Source organism: Pinus tabuliformis, chromosome 7, assembly GCF_031772625.1.
Source record: "Pinus tabuliformis cultivar Carrire ecotype Pingquan chromosome 7, CPIR1, whole genome shotgun sequence".
Lineage (NCBI taxonomy): Eukaryota > Viridiplantae > Streptophyta > Pinopsida > Pinales > Pinaceae > Pinus > Pinus tabuliformis.
Window position 1 is genome coordinate 986,450,781 of NC_142293.1, and position 27,506 is coordinate 986,478,286.

Genomic DNA, 27,506 nt, shown 5'->3' on the forward strand with positions numbered 1-27,506 from the left:
ACTTAGCTAGTGCTAGTATTTATTTCAGGTGTACTTTTTTTTAAGTTAACATCTTTTTCATGGTCATATTTCTAACAGTCGCAGCATGAACATGTATCCTCCTTATTTTTCCTCGTGTTATGGCTCCTTCCATGGACAACGATGTTACCACAATTTTAGCTTATGGCTCCTTCCATGCAAAACATTGTTATCATAGTTTTATGGGAGAAAAAAACATATTTTTCTCATTGTTTTATGACTATTTCAGATATTGTAAGCTTTAATATTAGATTTTTGAAGGAAAACAAGCTATTGTTTTGCATATATTATGTACAAAATCAAGATTTTATGCATAAACTAGAACACATCCTTGATGCATATACAAAATGTAATTTTGATCATTTTTTATTGAAAGGAAATTACGGTTTTTTTCCTGTGGAAAAAAAAAGTGCAATCGATATTTGAAATAAACATGTCATGCAACCAAGAAAAAACATATCCCATAAAATATCACTTCCTAAGATAACAAGTAGTTGATCAGAATGTCAAGTTGGAATACATTACTACTAAAGAATATATTGCAGATATATTCACCAAACTCCTTCTCAAAGAGACAGTTGATTATCTAAGACAGAAGTTGGGAGTAATATCTCTCTCATATCATCATTAAAAGGAAGCCTAAGATTAGGGAGAGTAGTATCTTTATCTTTACTTATGAAAATAAGGGAAGAGTTGCAAATGAAGAGAAGCAACAGTTTAGGGGGAGCATCCTTTTACATTTGATGTCAAATGGGGAGAAGCTACAAATAAAGGAAATTTGTAGAGGGGGAGTTCCACAACACTTTTCCAAAAGAAGTTGTAGACAACGTCGAAGAAGATACATACATGAGTTAGCAGATAGGGGAGTTCCACATCCCTTTACCAAATTTGTCTAAGGATTTCCATTAATGAAAAAGGAGGAGAAAATTGAAATGTTGTCATTTATGTCAAAGGTTAGGGGGAGATTCCCCAATGTGCACAGTGTATGAAGGGGAGACCCCATAAGTTGGATAGTGTATTAAGGCGAGACACTTTTTACATGTCAGCTGAGCTAGGGTTTCAAGTTGGAATAATGAAATCTAAGGAAGCATATGTTTGTTTTAGCTCCACCAAGGTTCAAATTAGAGAAATTTTGAGGTAAAAAATGGGCCTAAAAAAATGTACAACAAAAATCAACTTTATAAGAACGAATAGGATTCAATATGATGATCTCAACCATGGGGGATGATTCACCATTTTTGGAGTGAAAAAGGTAAAAAGATTTTTAAAAAAATAAAAATTACCTTTTCAACTCATATTTTCAACTTATCTCCCTACAATTTAACTCAAATAATGAGTGGGATCACTCATTGGATGTGAAATTTTGCTTTCCATCCAAGGAGTACCCATGTTTCATACTTTTGATGGACCCTATAACCCGCAAAAAATTGATTGTAATCACGTTTTTCCATGTATTTCACATTTTTCGTGTAGTAGGGTCCATCGAAATTATGCAACACGGGTACTTCTTGGATGCAAAATTAAATTAAGCATCCAACAAGTGCTCCTTCTCAAAATTTGAGTAAAATCATAGGGAGATAAGTTGAAAATACAAGTTGAAGTAGTTTTTCCTTTTTTCCCTTCAAAATTTAATGAGGTAATCTAATCTTATTTGATTATTTCCATTATTATTTTATAATACTCCTTAGGAGGCCCGTTGTAGACCTTAAAATTTCTCTAAGTGCAAACTTTACCTAGCAAGTCTAGGTAAGTCAAATCTCTATAAATAATAATATCGTTGAGTGCATTACCAGAGCGAAACAATGGAAGCAATGTGATCTAAGGTGCAAGGATTTAGAGTAGCATGGTGAAGTATGGCTTGAGGAGAGGAAACCCAGGGGTTGAGGAGTAGATATTTGTGAAGCAAGGAGTGCTGGAAATATAAGGTTATGAAAGAAGAACCAAGGCACAAAGTGCAAAATTATTTGAAAAAATTCGAGAAACACCAAATTTATTTATAACATGGAATCCATGCAAATTATGTGTTTTCATATCATCTCTGGCAGTTATCATGCTAGTTGTTACGTTGGTGGTTGACGGTATGTCTACTTGACCCTAGGTATATTAGATGTTTATATAATATGTTCTAGGTTTTTGTTGAAAATAGCAACAAGAAATGCTAAAAATAGAAGTGCTAAAAATAGCACTACTATAAATAGTAGTTCGGGTACTAGTGTTGGACAACAACAAGGAATGAAAAATGGAAATGCTAAAAATAGAATTGCTATAAATAGCATTTCAGAATGGATTCCAATTTTAGTTAGTCCCTGGACTAAAATTGAGAAGTAAAATTCGAATTTAATCTTAGCAGCTGTTTGTAAAATAATTAATTAATTCATCTTGAGTTAATTAGTTATAGAAAATCAAACATGAAGTCTATGTGAGGACATGCAACAGTTTCTCCATTGATTGAAGAATTTATCCATCAATTAAAGAGATAAGGATGAGTTGTAACATTGAGTTGTAATTAGTTACTCAGTTAACAAAGTTAAGTCCAGTTAGATTAGTTCCAACAGTTTGTGGAATTAATTGTGAGTTCAGTTAGTTAATGCATGCATGCATGTAACTATTGCACTTCAGATAACTGAATATTCTCTCATAAATAACTCATGCATGTCAGTTCAGTCAGAGACCTAGTTGAGATCAGAGGAAGGGACAATGTACTATCAGTTGGAGGATTTTTCCTATATAGGAAACTCATCCATGCAAAAGGAATTATCTGCTTCAGGTTTGTGCAGTTATTTCTGAGCCAAATGAGCAGTGTGAGGTGGGAATTCACACAAGTGGAAACACTGGACCCCAGGAAAAACTACACAAGGAAATAGGAGGCTTGGAGGGAAGAGGAGAAGGTTGTGAGAGCCTTTGACTGTCTATGAGCAGTATTGTTTGATTACAGAGAGAGAAGGATAGCTTGAGAGATGATTCTTTTTGTAACTTGAACAAGATTTCCACTTTTATGATAATACAAAGATTGGGCTTTTAGGATGAGGCTTTCCCTGGGTTATTTCTTCTGTGTTATGTGTGATTGATTTCTCATTCTTAGTTATATGTGTTCTCATTTATCTTGCTCAATTTGATTAATCTTTCACAAAGTTTGTTGTAGAAGTAGATCTTGTATTTTTCTTTAGTTTATTACATAATCTGTTGATCTACAATGGGAATTTCTACATGGTATCAAAGTGATTTTAATCAAAGGTGAAGAACAATATACGAGAAGGGAGAAGTTTGAAGTTTGAGGTTCCTGAATATAGAAATCGAGTTCTTATCACATCTCATTTTCGCCAATGGTGTTCAACGGTTTAAGACTCGAGTATGCCCTTGATGGAAGCTCGATTTATATAGCCTAGAAGGATCAAATGGAAGCAGTATTAGAGGATAACAGTCTAAAGGACTTCATTAATCAATAAGTCCCCAAGTCATCAGCGGCTAATGCTACAAAATTGGCAGAATGGAAGAAATGTGTGGCTAGAGCAAGGAGAATCCTTCTGGGGTAAGTTTAAGACCACATAGTCTCGAGTCCCCATGGGAAGGAGACAACGTTTTCGATGTGGAAAACATTGAAAGATCTATATCGAGACAATAGCGATCAGAGGAAGATGGCACTGAAAGACAAGCTTCAGAAAATCAAGTGTGAAAAGGGCGACACGATCTCTACCTTCTTGAACAAGCTCACCACCTGCAAGGATGAGCTTGGAAGTGTATGGATCATGACAGCTGATGATGACATGGTGAGTCTAGCTCTCCTCTATCTTCCTAAGAGTTGGCATAGCTACCAAGACTCAGTAAATGGAAGAGAGAAACTACTAGATTGGGAATGACTTTGGTTGGATTTGATGTAGGAGGAGATACGGAGAAGCACAAGAGATGGATCTTCTTCATCCAAGGAGGATGAAGAAAATTGTGCCTTAGTGAGTACGGCAAAGAAAGGGAAGGAGAAGGTTTCTCATCCCAAATTGAGTTCTTCCCATGGTGGGAAGAAGTTTGACAAATCGAAAGTGTGATGCTTTTATTGTCATGAGGTGGGCCATTTTGCAACAAATTATCCATTGAAGAAATCCAAGATGGGATCCAAGGAAGGATCTGAAGGTGAGGCATTAGCCTCACAGTTCGAGTTGGATTTTACCCTCTTCGCATGCATGGTTTCATCCATGGTGGGATGTGGTTGGTTTGATAGTGGAGCTTCTTTCCACTTGACCGGTGACAAGAGTTTGTTCAGTACCTTGGAGGAGAAAGATCTCCAGATACTCATAGCAATGGGTAATGATGAAAAGTATAGTGTCTCAGGTGTAGGCATGATTGTTTTTCAGAGGGAGCATGCAGCTCGCATTACCTTGACTGATGTCAAATATGTACCAGGACTGAAGAAAAATTTCGTGTCGATCACAATGCTGGAAGATAAAGGCTATGATGTAATCTTTAGTAAGGGAAAGGTTTTCCTTAGACACGTCACCCACTAGACAGGTGAAGCAGATCGGTTCACGAGTCAAGAACCTATATGCTCTTAAGATTCAAGATGCATGCAAAGCCTTGAGGAGCAAGGCAACTGATGGAGACTTGGTGGTTGAGAGGGAGAGTACATTATCTCTCAACATGCAGTGCCAGAAGACTTCTCAAACAATTGTGGAGGAACCACAATTGGTGAAGCATCTTCAGGAGGTTGTGGAGCAGCCACAACTGGAGAAGCCGAGAGGAGATCGAGTGGAGGCATCCACTCATGCAGAGACCTCTAGTAGGGGGAAATTCGAGCCAAGTGGGTATAGGGATCACATGCAACCATACCTCTAAGTCGAAGGTGGGGCGATGTGGAGTGACAGTCCCAAGAAGGCTGGAATAGGGGCAGGATCATTGAGGTACCCAACCTCTTTGATTAGACCTTGCTATGGGAACCCCGACGAGGAGTAGCAGGATTGGCTGAGTGGGTAGAGGCAGATGCGGATGGAGTGGTAGAGAGAGATACATTGCAGGAATCCCAAGATAGTGCAGAGCTAGCAAGCCACAACAATGCGAGAGGCACATGAGTGTTGCACCAGTGCAGGATGGCACAGAGAGGTGTGAAACGGTGCGAGATGCATGGAGTGTTGTAGCAACTCAGAGGTCACATAGGGAGCACTTGTCAGAGGCAGATGGAGCTTCAGCATCATAAGATGTTTCTAGCCCAACAGAGAGGTCAGTTGGGAGATTTTGTTGTTTCTAGAGTTGCTGGAGCAATAATACTTGGGAGAAGTGTTGCGTGTAGAAAATCCCAAAGGTTCAGGATGGGGTTCGAATTGATTATCTTTCTTGTTGAGAGGGAGTGTTGAAAATAGCAACAAGAAATGCTAAAAATAGAAGTGCTAAAAATAGATTATAAATAGCAGTTCGAGTACCATTGTTGGACATAGCAACAAGGAATGAAAAATGGAAGTGCTAAAAATAACATTGCTATAAATATCATTTCGGGATGGATTCCAATTTTAGTTAGTCCCTGAACTAAAATTTAGAAGTAAAATTCGAATTTGATCTTAGCAGTTGTTTGTAAAATAATTAATTAATTAATTCATCTTGAGTTAATTAGTTATAGAAAATCAAACATGAAGTCTATGTGAGGACATGCAACAGTTTCTCCATTGATTGAGGAATTTATCCATCAGTTAAAGAGATAAGGATGAGTTGTAATATTGAGTTGTAATTAGTTAGCTCAATTAACTGAGTTAAGTCTAGTTACATTAGTTCCAACAATTTGTGGAATTAATTGTGAGTTCAGTTAGTTAATGCATGCATGCATGTAACTACTACACTTCAGATAACTGAATATTCTCTCATAAATAACTCATGCATGTCAATTCAGTCAAAGACCCAATTGAGATCAGAGGAAGGGACAGTGTACTATTAGTTGGAGGATTTTTCCCATATAGGAAACTCATCCATGCAGAAGGAATTATCTCCTTCAGGTTTATGCAGTTATTTCTGAGCCAAGTGAGCAGTGTGAGGTGGGAATTCACACAAGTGGAAGCACTGGACCCCAGGAAAAACTGCACAAGGAAATAGGAGGCTTGGAGGGCAGAGGAGAAGGTTGTGAGAGCCTTTGACTGTCTATGAGTAGTATTGTTTGATTGCAGAGAGAGCAGGATAGCTTGAGAGCTGATTCTTTTTGTAACTTGAACAAGATTTCCACTTGTATGATAATACAGAGATTGGGGTTTTAGGCTGAGGCTTTCCCCGGGTTATTTCTTCTATGTTATGTGTGATTGATTTCTCATTCTCAGTTATATGTGTTCTCATTGATCTTGCTCAATTCGATTAAGTTTCCACAAAGTTTGTTGTAGAAGTAGATCTTGTATTTTGCTTTAGTCTATTGCATAACCTGTTGATCTATAGTGGGAATTTCTACAGTTTTTATCTAATATCCAATATATTATAGCTCTTGGTCATATCCCTAGTCACGAGGGTGCTTAAGTTGCAACACTTGATGGATAAATTCCCTTTGAATATAACCTACCAATATTTTTGTTAAAGCATGTTCCTTGTGTTGGCTGTGGAGCCTGATTATATTCTTGATTTAGAGGTCTCAGCCACATTGTCCCACTCCTACAATATCTACTAGGTGGGGTTCAGGGGGGGGGATGATTACTTTTAAAGAGCACCCCCCCAGCGGGGATTCGATGGGAACACCCCTGAAGTTGAAAATAGATGAAAATTTTCCTTATAAAGTATTGTAATTTCATAGTCAATCTAGGTCGATCATTAGGCAAATGACCTGCTGATAGAAGTTATGTTAATCTAAGTTTTTTTGCCCTAGAAGGCAACCCTCGGTTTATATGAGGGAATTGTATTATGGTTTGTATGATTATTTTGAGAGAGAGAGAGGAGGTTGTGTGAGAGAAAAGAGGAAATTAGAGTGGATTTGTTGTAGGTTGTATCTCTTCATTTTGATGGATAATATAAAAGGAAGGACTAGTTGTTTCTCCATGGATGTAGCCCAAATTGGGTGAACCGCGTATATATGTGTCTCTCTTGTTTTATGTGTTTTTGTATTTGTGTTTCCGAAATATTTTGTGTACTTCATTGCTTTGTTAATTAATTTCTAACACCTTGCAAATTTTCTAATATTTGATACGCAGTTATCCGATTCATGTGTAATATCCCTTTTAAGTTTTTTTTGAGAAATTTTCTATCCCAGAGTTCTTCAAAAATATTCCATAAACAATTTGATGAAAATTTAAATGAATTCCAATAAAAATATTTGGAGAGCGAGTAACCACAATTTTTTAAAGAAAACACCACACCAAAATTCTAACCATTTTTATTAAATAAACTAAGGAGTATCTACATTACTTTAGATTTGGAAACTTGGAAAAGGGAACAATTCGTCCCACTTTGGAAAATCCTACACGCTTAAGTTTGGTTATAGCTATACTGGTGCAATTTAATTGGCTCCAAAATTCGGCCTTTGAAAATACTTGAATAATTTGGCTTTCTTTTAGACTTCATTCCTTGCTAAGCACCAATGAAGAACTTGAAATATTCTCCCTCTTGAATAGCTAGGGTGGATATTTCACCACTACAACTCATCCCCACTAATTTCCACCAACTAGGCTTTATACTTCCAAAACTGAAAATAGGATTTCCACAAGGGCTTCTCCTCACATAATAAGCTACTAGAGCTCTATTATCAATTCATAAAATATCCAACCATATCCCTAAATGAACTCTCATCTTTCATTTTATAATTTTCCCCATCCAAATATCGGGGGTCAAATGCCATGGGTCAATTTTTAATAATACATTGACATTATAAGTTTTATTTCTTAATTAAATCAAAAGTCACTTAATAATCCCTTTTTAATTTAATTACTCATAGTCACTTTTAAAATGAACATTAAATAATTAAATTAACTCTCTTTTTCTAAATTGTATCCCATGAGAATCATATAGGCTAATAGGTTACCCACTTATGGTGATGACTTGGAAAGGAACATGATAATCCTCCCCTCCTGTGATTACTTATCCTCAAGAAATTCATTCTCCGTATCAATACTTGGATCCGATATATGCCTTTAGAATGCTCAAACATACATTTTTTGTACCATCTCAATATAATTGTAACTTGCATCACTACTACACTCTATTATATTGAGAAGAAATTACGAACAATGTAAACCCTTGAAAAATACCTTCTCCTCATAGTTCAATTTTGGAGGTAAGGCAATTTGGAGATGTTGGTTAACTATCCAAAATGACCCTTCATAATGTCCCTTAACGACTGTTGATTTATGCAAGGTTTCAGAAGTCCATTTTGATAATTGCTTCAGGTAGTTTCCTAATAGAATTTTGGAAACAAGAAATATATCAACATTCATGGCTATGTTTGTTTTTTCATCATAAGAACTAAACATCGATTTTTCTACAATTAGCAGTTAAGCATTCTCAGCTTGAGATTCTAAATATTGGTGAAAAACCATGAAAGAAAGTCCCATCTATAATTCTATGCACATCATCCTCTTCTAGAGACATTTGAGTAGCTTCATTGAATATCCTAGCCCCTTCAACATGACTCAAGTTTTATTCTGGTCCTGTGAGGCAGTACACAATACTTTTTATGATGTTGTAACCAACCTATTCAGTGTTTGAGTGTTGTTCCATGCTTCAATTCATCAATATGACCAACATCAAGTGCTAGCAATACTTCTAAATTATTTGGATCAACACCTCTTGCACATACCATTGAAGAAATGGCATGTTGTTCATTATCATATTCTATAGGAGTAACATTGAACAACCACCACCCTTTTGCATTGTTAGGATTTGACTAGATGTATTCCTTCTCATTGAACGTGACACCTTTAAGGGAAATATCATTTGACAAGTATTGCCTCATGAACTTGATTATTGCAGTTACAAATTCTTTACAAACCCCTATATTAGGATTGATGCTCACAACAACGTCACCATCTCTACCTTCTTATTAGGAAGGATGATTATTACATTCACTTGGTAAATTAAATGTAACAACATATAAATCTCCAATGCAAAATATTTCAATAACATCTCCAACCATGTCTATATCATCATTGACATCATCATTGTAGCATAATTTAGCAACTCTATAGATAATATCAGGATTACAAGGCCATCCTATACACTCAAGAGATCACATTGTCACATATAACATATCAACGATATCTTTGACGGGAAGATAAGATTTGTGTCATTCCCTCATAAACTGATGATAGTTATTTTTCATGTTCTGGGGGAGTATCAGTAAAATGAACATTTCCAAGATCCATTTGAGCAAGTGATGCTAATACTACCTTTTCTCTAGAGATGTAGTCATGTATCTCATGTGTTGAAATAACAGTTGTAGAAATATGATTTATAATTTTTGCAACTTGAATCAAGTTACAATCAATCTGATAATCTTTAGATACCTCCAACGGTGACCTTGAAACAATTCATATTTCACCATCACTAGATTTTGGATTGGGTCCCCTGGGTCAGTTTTGGGCTTAAAATAACCCAAATTTTGAGGCATTTTTTTGTAAGTAATGTAAAGTCTCCGCGATTTGTGGATGTGGAGTGTGTAGATCATTAGGAGTTCAATGGGGTTTTAACCCCTTGTTTATGTAAAGTTTGAGTTGGATTTGAGATCCACATGTAAATTTTGAGTCGGATTTGAGATCCACCCATGGTCCACGGACCATGGGATTGTATAAATAGGTGTGTCTTAAAGAGTCTAAGGCAGTGGTCTATGGGGATAACAAATGGAGTCTTGAAAGTGATAGTGTAGAGAAGTGGGTCAAATAGGAGAAGAAAGGCTCTGCATATGAGTGCGCGGAGGCCTAGGTAGAGTCCGCAATTGAGTGCGCAGACCCCTGCAGCTGAGTGCACAAGGTAATTTTGAGTCTGTAAAGTTGACTTGAAGATAAATAAAGTTACCAAAGAAATACTATGTATATTTGTTTATCTTTGTTTACTTTTGTTTATGATATATGTTGTGGATGAATAATGTTTTTGTGAAATATTGATCTAATGATGCGCGATTCTCTTGAATAAGTCTTAATAAATGTACGCAATGCATGTTAAGTACTTCCGTGAAGACTGTGATGAATTATGTTGTGTTTACTAAATAACTTAAGTAGATCTATGTGAACACTAATTTCATATTGTTCTCTAATGTGCATAAGTGCATAAATCAACTGTTAAGTGTCCACAAAAGCTGATCATAGACCTTCGCGAAGGTCTAAAGGCTATTTCAGTAGAATTGCAGTACCGAGCCCTAAGGGCTTATCGACCTTCTCGAAGGTAGATCTGAGGTGCTAAAAGACATCACACTCATCGTTGGATGCATAAAATTGGTTCTTGCATCCCCCCATACTACTTCAGGTGAGACTGCAGCCTGTGTTACATAGGTTGTTTCCAAAAGGGCCAATAGTGTAGGGATTTTTTGGTTGGCACAACTAACTCTGAACCTGGGTCAGGACCCCCTAAGCAACTCCTAGCGCAGGTAGACGAAGCATAGAAGAAGGAGGCCTTGCACAAGGCCAGGCTAAAACCTTGGTTAGAGGAGGCTTATTAGGTCACGATGACTATTCAGGATAAGCTAAATGGTTTACAATAGACACAACAGACAATAAGGCTAGCCGCAGAAGGACCAGCTACAAAAAAGCTAGTCGAGGAGGTCAAGCAGGCAGCTATGAAGAGCACTGTCGAGGTTGCAATAATTCAGGTGGAGCTGGGGGATATTTGTAGCAAGATCACAGTACCATCAGAGTGACTTGAGGGGGAGTCACGATATTTGTGTTGGGGGCCTGTTGGGATGGGGTCCCCTGGGTCAGTTTTCTGGTTAAAATAACCCAAGTTTTGATGTATTTTTTTGTAAGTAATGTAAAGTCTCCGTGATTTTTGTATGCGGAGGGCGTAGATAATTAGGAGTCAATGGGGTTTTATCCCCTTGTTTTTGTAAAGTTTGAGTTGGCTTTGATGTCAACCCATGGTACGAAGACCATGGGATTGTATAAATAGGCGTGCCTTAGAGAGTCTAAAGCAGAGGTCTATGGGTATAACAAATAGAGTCTTGAAAGCGATAGCATAGAGAAGTGGGTTAGATAAGAGAAGAAAGGCTCAACAGCTAAGTGTGCAGAGGCCTAGGTAGAGTCCGTAGTTGAGTGTGTGGACCCCTGCAGTTGAGTGCTCATGGTAGTTTTGAGTCTGTAAAGCTAAATCGAGGATAAATAAAGAAAGTTACCAAAGAAATCTTGTGTATATCTATTTATCTCTGTTTACTTATGTTTACGATATATGTTGTGGATGAATAATGTGTTTATGAAATATTGATCTAATGATGCACGATTCTCTTGAATAAGTCTTAATAAATGTATGCAATGCATGTTAAGTACTTTTGCGAAGAGTGTGATGAATTATTTTATGATTACTAAATAACTTAAGTAGATCTACACGAACACTAATTTAGGATTGTTCTGTAATGCACGTAAGTGCATAAATGAACTGTTAAGGGTCCGCAAAAGTTGATCGTAGACCTTCGTGAAGGTCTGAAGGCTGTTTCAATAGAGTTGCAGTACCGAGCCCTAAGGGCTTATCGTTTTGTGCAAATATAGATCTGAGGTACCAAAAGACATCACACTCATCTCTGGATGCATAAACTTAGTTCTTGCATCCCCCCATATGTCTTTGGGTGAGACTAGAGCATGTGATATATTGGTTGTTGCTGAAAGGGCCAGTAGTGTAGGGATTTGTTAGTTGGCGAAACTAACTCTGAACCTAGGTCAAGACACCCTAAGCCAACACTAGATAAAAATGGTTATCTAAATCGCAAGCCTTAGTCTTTTCAAAATAATTAAATGGGTTTACTAGCATGTTCTCGTCAATACAATCATTAATTTTGGAAATTAAGTCACACACCTAGACCCAAGCTGCACGTATAATATTATCGATGTTTCTAACTTTAAAACTTAATAAGCCTCCATTACGTTGGCTTTGAAGTTCACCCTTTGCACTTAAGGAGCTAAAATATTTCATGCTTATGTTTGTAGGTTTATTAAGGGCTCATTTGGTCGATGACCTAATATTTATGTGAAATACTTCCACACGTTTGGTGAAAATTTCAGCCTCACTGAGACCCAAGTCCTCTCTATCAGTATATGAAACAATCTTGAAGGCATACTTTGTGTAGGGCCAAATTTTTGAAATTCAAGCTCTTGTCTGTGTTTTAGGAAGAACAAAACTAATTTCCTTTGGATAGCTCAAGTCTCTGCTTGTATAGTGCCATAATTTGTAATAAATAACATCTTGTGATGACTTTGGATCTTTCAACAAAATTATGAGATATGTTGATGAAATGTCTTTTCTATTCTTCCAGTGACAGGTAAGGAATTCTCTACTCTCAACATCAAATCCTTTCTTAGTGAATATACCATTGAAACAAAATATTCCACTTTCTTCATAGGTAGTGCACAAATTTTTGCACTTTGAGAGCATTGGAAATCCTATTGAGAATGCCATGGACCATCGTTGAAGATACCCAATTTATGGGTCTCACCTCCTCTTCAAGATTTCTTTCTGCCCTAAGCATAATGTCATGGGTTTATTTGAATTGTTCAATACCATTGAGTAGTGTCTGGGCCAGAGAAATATGATACAAATAGTTTCCACCCTTTGTGATTATTATGCAATGTCTATTTATTTTTTCCAGGATCCATAATCCCACTAACTCTACCATAAGATCGATAACAATAGGTTCCATCTAGTTTCATATGTTGTTAAACCTAGATATGTCTGATTTTTCATGCTAAATGGCACACTTAAGATGATAGGATAAGCTGCTTGAAACACCTTCACCAAGTGACTCTAAGGCACAAAACGACCAAACACTAGGATTTTTTTGTCATCAAACTTGTGGCAAATGCAAGATGAATGTTGTTTGATAAATCTATCTCCCAAGCTTAAAACATCTCTACAAACACACTTTTTTCAAACATGGGTCATATTAGTATTTATCTCATCAGCACACAAGGATAATGCTTTAGCTTCTAGGTGTAGCAATGGATGTTCCCTCTTTCTTTGCCTTCGAATGGGACTTGGAGAATTTTCTGGATTTGATCTCACCAAATATATTTGTGTGATCTCTTCTGTTCTTGATTTATTCAATGCTACAATTTTCAGAAGATGTTCTATCATCTTGCACTTTGGAAAGTTGGTATGCTTCTCCTCATGCATAATCATCTCCATATTACCCTAGTTTGACCTAAAATAAAGTTGTGTTTCACCCAACAAATTCCAGCCCACTACATGAACATTTCTTATCACAACATCCATAATAAAAACTTTAGCAATGTCCATGATATCTAAGAACTTCAAAATAGACAATTTTGTCTCATCAACATAGACAGGGAAATTATAGTGCCTAGACATGGTTGTCAAAATATTCTTCATCCCAAAAATATAAACCGAGATAAGAAAAAAAAAAAAATCTTTTTTTTAATGCTTTTCATTGTTAATCTTAATTGAATCATTTGATTCCCTCATAGTTCTATGTACAATATTTGTTATGTATTATATGGACTCTTCTTATGACGGGAACATGAATTTAGGGTTGAAATATGTAGTATCCAAATATATAGCATCAACACCAATAAATTTACAAAGGTTAGGATCAAGCTTCATATTCGAAGAATACCTCATGTCACCCATATGTACAAACTTCTCAATTCCATCATCTTTAGTACAAAACCTAAACATAATCTTGCACACTTTAGAAGGACCATGCAAGTTGGACTTAGACTCGGTGAGTCGATATAAAGGCCACCTAGGGATCAACTTTAGAAACTGCGGACATTGAGAAGATACATTTTCGAAGAGGTTGAAAATAACAGGTTGCAAAGGCATCAGAAGAAGTTCTGGATCTATTTTTGGAAAGGATATATTTTGGGACAAATTATCTAGTTTACGTAAAAGGGCCCTGGTATATTGTTGGGAATTTTTAGAGATGGGAGGGCTTACGATGATGGAGTAGGTCGCTTCCCATTGGGAATTGATTATGCATTACAAGCCAAAAACTAGTATGCTTTCAAACAATTGGTATTAATTCCATTTCCTTTATCCTAAGGATGCAATAAAGATTTTGAACATGCCATGGGTGCAAGGTAAGAGCTTCTTGTGTTTACAACATTGGTATATGGGATTCAATCTCTTACATGAGATTCCCCAAAGAAAATTTATGTGGGTGAAGCTCCCTGGACTTATCTTAAAGCTTTGGACTCGAAAATATCTGTGTGAATAGGGAATAAGATTATGAAATTCATCTACATGTATGAGCACATCTTGAGTAGGTTGGATAAATTCCTAGCCTAGATTTTATTTAAGATGGACTTCTCTAGAGACTTACCTGCAAAATTGGACTTAAGATGGGACAATAAGTTTCATCTATAACAAATTTGGCTATTGGGAGAATACCTTTTAGATGTTTGGGATGTCACAAACAACACATCTAGTTGCTAAAATTCATCTAAGGTTTCAAGGTTCTTTTTATGTTGTTTCATCAAAGGATCAATCGAGTCCCTTACATTTGGAAGAGACCTCGTCGTGTAGGTTGTAGAATATGACCATATCACACCTATTTTACATCCGGGTATAAGTACTAAACTTGATTCTTTTTCTTTTTCTCCCTCTCCTACTATAATTCATAAATCTGTAATTAATGATGTTTTGGAGGATAGAGGCATTCTTGTTAATATTTCTTCAGGTGAAAAATATGGACCCATACTTTCCTTTATGAACCCTGTCATTAGTCTTTAAGTACTTCCATTTTAATAGCTCTCCCTCATCTGGGGTCATGTCCTCCTTGTATTGATTCAATAGTTCTAGCAATTGCATTGGTTGGAAGTGAGCTTGAGCTTTCCAAAGAGTTTAGTAGTCCCACACCAGATTTTATTTCCCTCGTGATTGATTTTGGCACATTTCTAGGGATCAATTCCCCAACAAATTCAGTTGGTAGTGACTTAGACATCTTAAGGAACAACCCAAATTTCATGATAAAACCTCTCACTATTTTCTTGATTGTGGAATCCCTAAAATCCTTAATCTTATTCCCTTTTTCTATGCAAAATATAACTATTGGGAAGAAGCATTGTAGGGGTAGACAAAAATAGGTTCCCTCTGAGGACCAGGATTTGTAAGGCCAACTTATAGAATTTTCTGATTAGCTGGACTTTGTAAAATCACCTACACATTTTGGTTCAAATGATCAGGCTCATAGAGGACTTTTGTTAGTCACCATCATCCCTGAATATTATGGGTTTATGGAATTCCCCTAAAGGGAATTCCCTGCGGCATTTGTTGTTTAAGAAAATACCTTATGTTATATTAATCCAGGAGACTATGACCCCAAGGATAAGGCTCGTGCATATTTTCTGCAAAAATATGTTTGGAGTAGAATTTTTGTTCTATAGATGCTCAAGGACTCTCTAGGGCATTGGCTGCTATGTGGGATATTTAAGCCTTGGTAATTTCTTGTCATACAATACTTGTGCAAGAATTTTATTAACTCGATTAATAAGGGGATCAAAGGATATATTACATATATTGAATTTTTATGCTCCATGTGAATCCATATTGGATTTTTAGACTAGGTTGGATGTTAGTGGGCTATTAAAGATTGGGTCTCTCGTTGTGGTGAGAGATTTAAATTTTATGGTCTCCGCGGGGGAGGTTTAGGGCATGATATGTAAATTGGATCCATTAAATGACTGTTTTAAGGATCTATTTGCACAAAATCTTTTGGTGGATATTCCCCTAGATCCTATTCTTCCCAGTTGGAGGAATGGACACATTGGATAGGCTAGACAGGTTTTAATTACATGATAATTTGATGGAACATTTGGGTTATATACGCTCATGGGTTAACTCTTCAAATTCATTGGATCATTCCCCTATTTATCGTCAATGGTGTGGTGAATGTTCTTGGAAGGGTCTTCCCTTCAAGTTTAACCATACATGGTTAAAGGACTATGAATTTGATAAACTAGTTCAAGATACATGGGAAAATTTTGAAAATAAAACAACAGTATCCTAGATGGACGTGGCTTGTCAAAAATTAAGAACCCTTAAGAAGGAAGACATAAATTGGGAAAGAGAAAAAACAAGAAGGAACAAGCAAGAACTTGTTGAGATTGACCTTGAGCTTGATTTTCTAACTTTCCCCTCGGACCCTAGATTTTTCTTTGAAGAACAAAACCAAAAGGCCTTGCACCTAGAAACTAGGAATATAATTATTTTAGCACAACAAGAAAAGGAATGGAGACTCAAGAGTTGATCCATTTGGATACCTAGAGGAGATAACGATGCTAAATTTTTCCATAAATATGCCTTGCAGATAAGAAGGGATAATACTATATGGGACTTGGAAGATGAAGAGGGAAGACATCTCTATAAGCAAAAGGATTTACACAAGGAGGTGGTTGGATATTTTGTGAACTTATACTCAGTCAGGGAAAGGGTTTATATTGATAAATAACTAGAGGTCATAAACACTCATCCACAAATGTTTTGTTTTGAAGATATTGTAGTTATTGGGAGGTAGATCACTATAGAAGAATTTGAAACAATTATAAAGTATTTTTCTTGGGAAAAAATCCCAGGGTTGGACGGGTGGATAGTAGAATTATTCCTACATTTTCTAGATATCATGGGACTAGATTTGCTCCTCTTGGCCAAAGAATCACGGAATTATCATAAGATTTCTGGAGCCTTAAATTATATATTTATTGCATTGATTCCAAAATTATATTAGGCCACTAATTTTAAGGATTATCGACCAACCTTGTTGTGTAATATTACCTACAAGTTGGTATCAAAGATAATTTCTTTTAGGTTAAAAGATACTATGTCTAAGCATACAACATTAGAGAAATTTTGGTTTCTAAAACAATGACAAATACATGATGTAGTTGCCATAGCACAGGAATGCTTACATTCCATTAAGGTAAGAAAAAAGGAGGCATTGTTATTGAAATTAGGCTTGATAAAAGCATATGACTATGTAGATTGGTGCTTTTTTAGGATGGTTTTACACAAAATTGGGATTTCCATAGAGGTTGTTGATTGGATAATGGCCTACATTACATCTGTGAATTATGTTGTTTTGGTAAATGGAGTGCCATCAAAATTCTTCAAGCCTCCGAGAAGGTTGAGACAAGGGCGCTCATTATTCCCCTACTATTTAAAATGATCATAGAAGGATCGCGTCAAATGATATATGAGGCAAAGAACATAGGTTTTTTTGTGGGTATAAAGATCACCAAAAATATTTCTATAACACATCTTATGTTCGTATATGATGTTTTAATATTTGGGAATGTCTCCACATTGGAATGGAAACATTAGGGACGTTTTGAGGTCTAAAATGGGCCTCCTAAGGAAATTATAAAATAATAGTAGAAATAATAAAATAAGATTAGATTACATCATCAAATTTTAGAGGAAGAAAAGAAAAAACTATTTTTTTTCAATTCGTATTTTAAACTTATCTCCCTATGGGTTTACTCAAATTTAAAGTGGAAACACTCATTGGATGCATAATTTGATTCCTCGTCCAAGGAGTACCCATGTTGGATACTTTCGATGGACCCTACTACACACAAAATGAGAAATACATGAAAAATGTGAATGCAAACACATTTTTTCATGTATTTCTCATTTTTCGTATAACAAGGTCCAACAAAAGTATGCAACATGGGTACTCCTTGGATGAGGAATTAAGTTTTTCATCCAACGAGTACTCCCATTCGTAATTTGAGTAAAACCTTAGGGAGATAAGTTGAAAATATGAGTTGAAAAAGTAGTTTTATTATTTTATTTTTTTTAATCCTTTTAATTTTTTACTCCAAAAATGATGAATCATCCCCCATGGTTGGCATTATCATCTTTAATCCTATTGGTTCTTATAAAGTTTATTTTGGTTGCACATTTTTCTTAGGAGGCCCATTTTAGACTTCAAAATTCCACTAATGTACTAGCACCATATTACTTATGTTTTTGGTGAAGCAATATGTCTTCTAATGAGTAGTTCAAAATCTCAACTTATTGAAGCGGCCACAGTACAAGAATTAGTATTGGATATTATTGATTTGTTTGCAATTGATGTGGTTGATTTGGATAATGGTTTTAAATATCTAGGCTTCCACAAGAAACAAAATAATTATGGCATAAGAAATTGTAAATGGTTGATACCAAAATTTGAGAAAAAGTTGGCGAATTGGTCATTGAAATGTATAACACTTGGTGGAAGATTGATATTGGATCAATCTGTCTTGTATTATCTTACAGTATACTAGAAACATATTTTTTTTATCCCCAAACATGTCATTAAGTAGATTAATTCTTTGATATCTAACTTCATTTTTCTAGGTGCTAAAGATAGTGACAAGATACATTTATAGTAAGATTGGAGGAATTATCAAAGAGGAAAGAAGACAAAGGATGGGCGTTAAAGAAAATTGAATTGTTTGGATGGATTATGGAAATGAAAATCTTATGGATGGCTTTATATGGACAAGGAATATGGCAAAAGATAGTCTTAGAAAATATCTTAAACAACAGTTAGTGGAAATATGGATTGAGTTAGGGTCTCAGGTTACCAACAAAGCCTCTTATGTATGGAACAACCTTACAAAGGCTAAACATTAGTTGATTGGAAACTTGAAGTGGGAGATTGGGGAAGGCACATTAGCTAAAATTGGTTTAGACCCTATTATAGGTTTCTTGGAAAATCATTCTTTGCCTTGTCAACTCATTAGGTACATCCATGATAAAGAAATTTATTTTTTATATCATATTTTGATAGCTTATCCGATCCATCACTATCCGACCTGAGAATGCTCTAAATACTTGGGGTTAATTGGTGAATTAACTTGCACTAGGACATATATGTGCATAATTTATATTTTCTTTGTATCTACATGATAGGAAATGATGATTACTTTACATGCAATGAAAGTGTATTTCAAGGGAATATCACTGTTAAGAAGGTCTACATGTACATTTCTCAATCACATCTGAAGGAAGGGGAAAGGTGGTGGTTAAGGAATGTTGGGTATGTGTTATATTCTTTTCATGACTAGTTCCAGGTGTTGTTATGTTTCATTGGGTAAAAGGGGGGCAGCAGCCCCCCCTCCCCCCTTATAGGGGGTTTGAAGGGGGATAGTACCCCCCTTGCACATGGTTCAGGGAAACACCCCAAATTATATTTATTTATGTGGACACAAGGATGGGGTCATCCCAAGGGTTGTGGGTGACCCACCCATGGTTTTAGCCATGGTTTTTGGTGTATGGTCTTGGGCATGATGGTTTTTCCCATTGCATCTTGTAGATCTGGTCAAGGGAACTACATTTATGTTCTAATCTAGAGTTAATAAATTGGCAGTTTATGAATTCTTTGGCATGTATATAATGTATTTTAACATTGAAAGGAACATAATTAAAAATCAATATGGCTTTCCTAGTTTTGGGTTCTAGGATAAAAACATTTTTGTATATTTTTTTCTCGCCATTGTATATTTTTTGTTTTTAAGAATTTGTTTGCAAGTAATTTTTGTATAGGGTTAAAACCTTCATTTGGTATTAGAGCAGTTTTGGCTTCAAGGGGTTACATTTATGGTTGAGGCATTTTGTTCGGCCCTGCGGTAGACCCTATTCCAGTGGGAGATCTGCAAGATCAATTCTTGCAGTGAAAGGAGATGGCAAAAATTGGAAAGATACAAATCGATAAATTCAACGAACATAGATTTGAGTTGTGGAAGCTTAAGATGGAGGATCTGTTGGTGGATTGAGGTGGATTTAGGTACTAAACCAATGAAAATGTTATAGAAAAATAGGACTATGTGTCTCATATTCATTATTATTGAATGTTTAGGAGATGCTATAAAGAAGTCTTTGTGGGACACGTTAGGAGATTTGTATCAATCTAAGTTCTTGGTGAACAAATTGTTCCTACGGAAAAAAAAAAAAAAAAAAAAAAAAAAAAAAAAAAAAAAAAAAAAAAAATTAAAAAAAAATAAATAAATAAATAAATAAATATGTTTAACCTGAGGATGAGGGATGGATACTTGGTGACAGACCATCTGAACACCTTCAATATTATGGTAAGTTAGTTATTATCTATTGCTATTAAAATTTTAGATGAAGATATGTGCATCGATTTTTTGTGTTCTCTACTACACTTGTGGGATAATCTAGTTGTTGTGATAGGTAGAAATACAACTACCTTGAAATTTGTTGAAATAGTATTAGCCTTGTTATCGGAAGATATGAGATGAAAAAATATGGAGAGCTATAACGAAAATGCTTTTTTTGTAAGAGGATGGTCCCAGAACATAAATAGAAATAATTCCTCAAGTGGTAGATCTAAATATAGTGGCAGATATAAATCTCTAGGAAAATTTGTAAAGGTATGTTGGAAATGCGGAAAAGAAGGGCACTAAAAAAAGGTTTGTATATCTAAAAATCTTGAGAAAGTAGAGGGATATGATGATTCTCCTTTTGTAGAGGTGAAAACCACCTCAGATGAAGGTGGGGATGTGTACTTGGGTTCTTCTTCAAGTACACAAGTAGATCATGAGGAATGGTTGATTGACTTAGGTTCTATAGATAGGGTGTGGTTCTATAGATACAAGAAATATGATGGTGGCGATTTCTTCCTAAGTGATGAAAGGAAGAGTTGAATCATAGGATGAGGAAAATTCAGGATAAATCTTATAGGTGGAAGGATTAGAACACTTAATGGTGTTATAAACATTCTTGAATTGGCCAAAAATCTAATTTCTATAAGAAAGATGGATGATGCAGGTGTAAAGACAGTTTTTGAGAAAGATACCTACAAGATGGTTCGAGGAGCATTGGTATTGATGAGGGAAGCTTGAATAATAACTTTATACAAGCTTTTCGGAATTATTATTATTGATGGGTAAAATCTTTATGTTGTTCCTGAGAGTGGAGCATAATATCTTGTAGCCTTTGGTGAAAAGACTATGCTTTGTCATAAAATACTGGGACATATTAGAGAGAAGTGACTTCAAATACTACATGCTAATGGTATGGTATAATATATGTCTAGTTTCTCTCTGAATTTTCATTTTTGTGAAAATTGTGTATATGGAAATCATAATTGGGTGAGTTTTCCCTCTTGTGTTAAAAGGCCAAAATTAATATTAGAGCTTGTGCACAGTGATGTGTTTGGACCTATGTTAGTTCCATCACTAGGTAAATTTGTGTACTACGTATCGTTTATAGATGAATTCTTGAGGAATGCATGGATATATTTTCTTAGGAAGAAATTTAAGCCTTTGATAGGCTTAAAGAATTTAAGGCTCTAGTGGAAAATAAGATATAGAAGAAGATTAAGGTGTTGAGGATAGATAATGGTGGAGAGTTCTGCAAGAAGTAATTCAAATATTTTTATAAGAATTTTTGTATAGCACAACATAATTCTACTCCATACACACCTCAATAGAACGGAGTTGTAGAAAGAATGAAAAAAACATTGATGGAAAAGGAAAGGAACATGCTAAGTGGTGTTGGATTAGGGCAAGAATTCTAGGCAAATGTGGTGGATATTCTAGGTAGAGGTAGTGGATACTACATGTTACATGTTTAATAGATCGCCTTCATTAGTGTTGGAGGATAAGACTCCACATGAAGTGTCGATTGGTAAGAAACCCTCTCTCTCACATCTCAGGGTATTTGGTTGTGATGCATATGTACATGTTCCAAAGGAGAAAAGAACCAAGTTGGATAGTAAATCTAAAAGGTGCATCTTTATTAGGTATAGAGATGGTTTAAAATGTTACAAGCTTTGGAACCTAGAAATAAAGAATGTTGTGTACAGTCAAGATGTGGTATTTAGAGAGATGAAATATGTCAAGAAACATGAAGTCATACTAAGGGAAAGGAACTAGAGAAGATAGATTTTGATATGAAGAATCAATATTCAGACTCCACAAAAGAATAAGAAGAAGAAGAAGAAGAACCACAAAATATGGTTTTGAGGAGGTCAATTCGGCAAAGAAGGAAACCAAATAGGTATAGTACATATGGTTTTTTTTCAAATTTTTCTTTATGTATTACTGATGATGATCCTAGAACTATTAGGGAAGTAGTGCATTCAAAGGATTGAAAACTCTAGAAGAAGGCCACGATTGAAGAAATGATAGCTTTGGACAAAAATGAGGCTTGGGATCTAGTAGAGTTTTCAGTTGGAAGAAAACCCATTGGAAGAAAATGGATGTTTAAAAAGAATATTAATGAAGAAGGAAAAGTGGAGAAATACAAAGCTTGATTAGAAGTGAAAGGTTATTTCTAGGTGTCGGAAATTTATTTTGGTGATATTTTTTCTTGTGTTGCCAAGTTATCTTCTATTAGATTACTTTTATCTGATGTTGTTGCTTTTTATTTTGAGGTAGAACATATGGATGTGAAGACAACATTTCTACATGGGATCTGGAAGAAGAGATCTATATGAAGCAACCAGAAGGCTTTGCAGTGAAGGGTAAGAAATAACTAGTGTGTAGGTTAAAGAATTATTTGTATGGGTTAAAGAAATCACCAAGGATGTGGTATCAAAAATTTGATACATATATACAAGGACTTGGCTTCACAAGGAGAAAACTGGATCACTGTGTGTATTATAAATTACTTGGTGATCATGTTATTTATTTGGTCTTGTATGTGGATGATATGTTATTGATTGGAAATGACAAAGAAATTATCCAGGATGTGAAGACCCAATTTTCCTCTAAATTTGACATGAAGGATCTTGGTGCTGCAAACTTCATTTTGGGCATGGAAATTAAATATTATCAAGAAAAGAGGAAGCTCTGGTTAAAACATAGGAAGTATATCGAGACAATATTTCAGAGGTTTAATGTGCAAGATAGTAAATTCGATTAAGGTTCCTATTCATGTAGGTGTAAAGTTATCTGCAAAAAAGTGTCCCAAGTCACAAAAAGAGGAAGAGGACATGTCTCATGTTCCATATGTGAGTGTAGTTGTAGTTTGATGCATGTAATGGTATGTACCATACTAGAAATTACAGATGTAGTGGGGGCATTAAACAAGTTTATGTCAAAACTAGGGAAGCATAATTAGACACTAATAAAGCATGGTTTCAAGTATTTGTGTGGCACTAGTGATTATGGTTTATGCCAACAAGGAAGACTAGGATTGGAGAGGGTGTTGGACATATGTGGCCTTGTTGATGTAGATTGGATTGGATATTTGGAATAGAGAATATATAAGTGGGCATGTGCTTAACCTATTTGGAGGAGAAATGAATTGGATGAGCAAGAGACAGTTTGTAGTGGCAATTCCAAATATAGAGGTTGAATACATGACAACCACTCATGCAAGAAAATAAGTAGTTTGGTTGAAGATATCGAGTTCACATATGGGGTTGGTACAATGAGCTATAATGATAGATTACGACAATCAAAGTGAATTTTTCTTAGTTAACAACCATGCTTATAATTTGAAGATTAAGCATATTGATGTTCAGTATCACTTTGTGAGGGATCTGGTTGAAGATAAAAGGGTGTTGCTAGTAAAGGGGGACACTTTGAAGAATGTTGTAGATGCATTGACAAAATTTTTGAGAACTAAGAAGTTTTCTTGGTGTAGAGAAACAATGGGCATTGTGGACTCATACCGATGATTGTGTACTCCTACGTCCCTCTGTGTTAAAAGGAAACAAGAAGTGGGAGAATGTTTGGTATGTGTTATATGCTTTGCAGAGCTAGTTCCAAGTGTTGTTATGTTGTGTCAGGCACAATGGGGGGTTGATCAAGGGCTTTACAGGGGGCGCAGTAGCCCCCTTCACTGGGTTCAGGGTAGCGTCCCAAATTGTTTATTTAATGTGGACCCAAGGATGGTTGGGTGGACCCAAGGATGAGAGGTGGGCTCAAAGGATTGTGGGAAACCCACCCATGGTTTTTCACATGGTTTTTGGCACATGGTTTTGGGCATGATGGTTTTTTCCATGGTATTTTGTAGATTCAGTGGAGGTAACTACGACTATGTTATAATCCACGGTTAATGGATTGGGGCTTTATGAATGCTTTGAAATGTATATGATATATTTATATCATAACGTTGAAAGGAACATAATGAAAAATCAATCTGGTTTTCCTAGTTCTAGGTTCCAGGAGAAACATATCTGTGTATATTTTTTGTTCTCACCATTGTATTTTTTTTTGTTTTTAAGAATTCATTTGCGGGTAATTTGTATACAGGTTTAAAACCTTCAATAAAAGTTTGCAAGTGGAAACTTCCACTAAAACTAAAATGTTTTATGTGGTTGGTATGAAAAACATGATTTTAACTTGGGAATTTTTTTGCAAGAGAGGATATATAGGTCTAGACAGATGTGCCATGTGCAAGGAAAAAACTAAGGATGTTACTTACCTTTTCATCAAATGTCCAATTACAATTTCCATATGGATCAGTATTACAAAATTTTTAAAATTTACAGATGGTTGGAATCCATCATCTATTGAAGAATGTTTTATGGAGTGGACAAAGGAGTTTAATGAATACAAAACTCTTCCATTTTATACTTTTTGGGGAATTTGGAGGAGAAAAAATGATTTTATTTTTGAAAATATCCCACCTGACACTAGTAGGATCTATGTATTTTATTTCAATGATATTTGGCATGTGGTTCATAAGAGAAAACATAAGAGCATACAATAATTAGATAACTGGAACAACTTCCCTATGGGAGTTTTTGATGGTGTTTCATTTTGAAACAAATGCGATAGTGGGGCTTTCATTGTTCTTGATCCTGGTCAATGTTCAATTTTTACTGGAACTATGGTATTGGTACTAATTCTCGAGATTAGGTAATTGCACTTTGGGGAGTCGTTTTATGTACCAAATGGTTATCTTTGGAGTATTTAGATGTCTTTGGGGATTCAAAAGTAGTAATTGAATGGGTAAAACAAAAGTCCACTTTCAATCCACTTATGATTTCAAATTGGATGAGAAGAATAAGAGATTTTATTGGACACTTTAGACTAGTGACATTTGCCCATATATAGAGAAACGAACAAAACTACTGACACACTCTCAAAGAAGGGACATAGATATACTCTGGGGGAGATCAACTTTGAACAATACAAAAATGGTGCATTACAATGGTATGGAAAGATTCGGTTTACCTGAAGGTTCCTTTATCTTTGTATATGATCTACAAGCATTTATTTTTGATGTAGTTATATATTATGACATTCTCATTTTGTAATTTTGTTTTGGAGATGTAGTCCCGTGGAATCTATATTCTAGAAATTAAGTTATTTTGTTATTGTTTTGGCATAGATTTATGCCAGATATATGTATGAAAAAATATAAGTATATTTCTTGATGTAAACATCTTTTTATAATACAAAGTTGTTGGCTTTTTCTTACCTAAAAAAAAAAAAACCCTAAATAGAAACTCGATTGTGCCCAAGCAATTATTTGCCTTAATTAATGTGACCTTGTAGTCGTCAATCCACATAATTTCCCCAACCATGATGGGAAACAATTGATCATCTTATGACCTTGTTGCAAACATTGTGTTGTTTCTAATTAGATCCCTATCAACATTCATATGTTTTGACAATAAAGCATTGGCATTTTCCAAGTATTCTCCCAAGCCTTCTTCTGTGTCATTTTCCAAAGAAGCTCTAGCAACTGCTTCATGTTGCCTCCTTTCTAAAAAGGCATCTTACAAGTGCTCTTTAAGTGTATATATCTCTATAATGGGTAGGGTATAGTTGGAACCCAACTTAACTCTGACAGACTAAAGAAAAACTTGTGCGATGGGAGTGTTGTAGCTTCATCGCCCTAGATGCCAAAAATGGCAACGCTTTGACGTCAGATATTCACTGACTTATTAATCCAATCCTACGGGACCTAATGGTTCATTATATTGGTACGGAGTCATATTTCCAACAGCTGAGCATCGGATAATCATCGTTATAATCAGTTTGTACGATGAGATTGTTATAAATCTGATGCTTAGTTTCGTTGGTACAGTGTCAGATATCTGACGGTTTCTATTGCCTCTTAAGAGTTAGGTATTCAACAGTTTCCATGTACCATCGAATATATGATGACCTCCTAGCATTAAAAATATATATATAATTTGATTTAGGGCACTCAATCAAATCCAGCCAGAGTCACTCAATAATGTATTCACCATGAAGTGGTAGTCAAATTACAAGACAAATGAGAATGAAAGGATGAGTAAGGCAAGGTTCAAGAATACCTATGGAGAATTAAAGAATACCAATCAAAATACAAGGAGAACCCTACAAGCATCACTAGATTAGGTTGAAAGGATTTGATAAAATATCAAACCTTCAACAACTCTTGGAAGGAGACTACCCCTAAGTTATATATAGGCTAAAATAAAATGGTATAGCTAGATTATAGGAGAGCATTGAGAAACTCACCACTAGATCCAACATGGCTACCACAATTGGATTAAATCAAACATAGGATCAAGAGAAATATGAAGAATATAGTCAAAGATTGGAAGAGAGGGCTAGTGAATTGCACCAATTGAATTGGATTGACTAAGTTTCCCTCTTAAACTTCCTTGTCTCTTGTTCAAAATAGGTCCTAAGTCTGACATTTTGTGGAAAAATCATTGAAATGAAGCTAGAATCTATTTCTCAATTTTGAAATAATCTACATAAATGGAAAGTAAATGTGGTTGAAGATGCACCATCTAGAATAGAATAAGCATTCAATTATATTCCATTACATCTTCAATTCTTGTGTGGATGGAAGTAACTCAAGATCACTAGCAAGAATATAATAATAGTAGCCAAAAAATATAATGTGTAAAAGAAGGGAAGAAATCTATTGAACAATGTGAATGGAAGAGAGATATCCTTTTCTATAATGATAATATATTTTTATTCCATCAATCAAATTTGAAACAAAAAGTAATATAGGATTCTCGTATCTCCCCCATACAATGAATTTTTTTATTCCTTAAAACATGTCAAAGGTAAAAAAAAATATTTGGGGCAAGAATTAGGATAGATATTTAGAAATTTGTAAGAGAATGTCAGGTATTTAAAATAATGGAGAGATTGTCTAGAATCTAATGTTACCTAAACCCTTACACATAAACAATAATGAGGAAATATATCAATCAAATGGATTACTTTTTGAACACATTCTAAATTTAAGTATGCCATTTTTGTTGTCATTGATAGTCTCACAAATTATTTATAATTTCTTGGAATTCAAAGTACAAATAATACAATCCAAGTAGAATATGTTTTCATGAAATCAACTCACAATAATGGTATATTTATTGAAGCAATACTAAATAACGGAAATCCAAATTCATAAGAAAATTTTGGAAGGATTAATGGAAAATAATAGAAAAAACACTAGTGTAATGCCCCAAG

At 35.3% G+C, this 27,506-nt stretch overlaps 1 pseudogene; it reads right to left on the minus strand.

The window, feature by feature from the left end:
• LOC149250913 (cryptochrome-1-like) overlaps positions 1-27,506 on the minus strand; it is a 185,722-nt pseudogene that overhangs the window by 30,014 nt on the left and 128,202 nt on the right.